The sequence below is a fragment of the Antrostomus carolinensis genome, unplaced genomic scaffold (genome assembly GCF_000700745.2).
Source record: "Antrostomus carolinensis isolate BGI_N321 unplaced genomic scaffold, ASM70074v2 scaffold44214, whole genome shotgun sequence".
In the NCBI taxonomy this organism is placed as follows: domain Eukaryota; kingdom Metazoa; phylum Chordata; class Aves; order Caprimulgiformes; family Caprimulgidae; genus Antrostomus; species Antrostomus carolinensis.
In genome coordinates this window covers 55,440-57,319 of record NW_010312229.1, presented here as the reverse complement: position 1 = coordinate 57,319, position 1,880 = coordinate 55,440, and the positions used below count along the sequence as shown (strand labels likewise).

Here is a 1,880-nt window from a genome sequence, read left to right as displayed (position 1 = left end):
GAATTACTGTTGTGATAATATATATCGGGCCTATACATCCCTGATCATCTATCTGATAGGCAGTCATCATTTTTACAGAGTTTTAAACACGTTTATTTCAAAATTGTGAACTTTAGAGGTTTTTATGTAGTAATCATTAAGAAATTTGTTTCTGAACTCCCTGACTTCCCCTAAAAATGCATTGCACTGTGGTTACATCTTTCATGTGCCCACTGTGCCAAAGGAAACGAGCTAGCTTTTCCACGGATGTGAATCATTCCACATCAGTAACTATGACCAAGGCATTGCCACATCATAGTATTGAACCTTTTCATTTTAGTGTTTGCAGTTAAAAGTCTTTTAGCAGTAATTTTATTTTTTCCCCTCATGGTTTGTGATATTAGAGTTCTTTAATATATTTATAGAGTATTTATATCAGAATCCAGGTTATCTAATTTTTCATGCCAAGATACACAATAGAAAAAATTGTGTAAAAACTTTGCCAGAGTTCTAATTTTCTGTGTTTTATTAGTGATTTGGAAGTCCACATTGTAATTGTAAGCTTTCGTTGGTGGATTTATGGCATTCTGTCTTTGTGATCAGGCATTAACTTTTCCAAAGAATTAATTTACAAAATTCAGTTACACTTAGTTTCCTGTATGACATTTTACAAATTATAGGAGTTAGATTATTTTTAAAAATATAAACTGAAACTCATTTATTAATCAACAGGTGACAAAATAATTTTGAAAAATGCCTTGAAGGTAAATGGAGACACATCTGAGCCTTAGTGCACTTAGCATAAAGACAAAACTTTATCCTAACTTTTCTTTACAATTAGATACTCTGCTGTGTTCTATAAATGTCTTTCAAGGTAAACAGCATTGAGAGAAGATTCTTCCATTCCTAACACTCATTTTCACTTGGTTTCTGCTAACACTTAAGAGCTGGTGCTCCATTTAAAGAAGTTAGAATCTACTTGAGGCATATGAGGTGGACTTTATCTCACCTTATTTTATACATTTAAATATCACTTTCTATATGTAAGCTAGTCGTTAGACTTTTTCTTTGTAGTTAGCAAAGGAAAATGATCTCCAGATGTCCCTTCCAACCCCTACCATTCTGTGATTCTGTGAAAGCAAATAATACAGAGAATCATTGACTTGACCCTAAGGTACATATTTTAAGATATTTCAGCATCTGCAGAGGTGCCCATTTCTTATCTGTTAAGATAAGCAGGTGGGAAGAGGTGATGTCTTTAACTAAAATACAGTATTTGTGTATAACTCATCCTTCTCTTTTCAATGAATTACAGTAGTGAAATCAGAATACTGTATTTCACATTTCTGGTTTGCTTTGACTGCCATTTCACTGTAAAAGCAAGGAACAGTTTTGAGGATTCTCAAAGTAAAATAGTCATTGCTGTAACTCCAATGTGGGCACATCTGAGATCTCTTTAAGCTAGCAAATTTGAGCATTGAGAGTATTTTGGAATTAGCCATGCATCAAGGAACTCAGTGCAGAATGTGTAATTTACCTGAAAAAAACATGAATAATTGACTGGTAGCTTGCTTAATCCTTTATGCTGCTTCTAGTACCTGAGGTTGGTTGTTTAATGGGATGTCAGGTTTGTTTGTACCATATCCCAGTCATTGTGACTGCAGTGAAGATACATTAGTTCTTAAGGCACTAGTGGAATAAGTGCTACTACCATAGTAAGACTTGATAAGTTAAAAATGCAAAACTGTACAAATTATGCAAATATATAAAACTGTGCAAAATCTTTCAATATAAATATGTTTTGGAGAGTTTTTTTCTGTGCTAAGTTCTTCCAGCCCTGTGAACTTGAAGACTCTGCAGATAGATTCATCTCTTCAGACAGGCAGAGGGCATGCCCTCTT

At 34.0% G+C, this 1,880-nt stretch overlaps 1 protein-coding gene across 1 annotated transcript in view; it reads left to right on the top strand.

Annotated features, from left to right (window-relative positions):
• The window catches only part of STAG1 (STAG1 cohesin complex component), a 68,065-nt gene that overhangs the window by 16,615 nt on the left and 49,570 nt on the right, over positions 1-1,880 (top strand). The window lies entirely within an intron of this gene.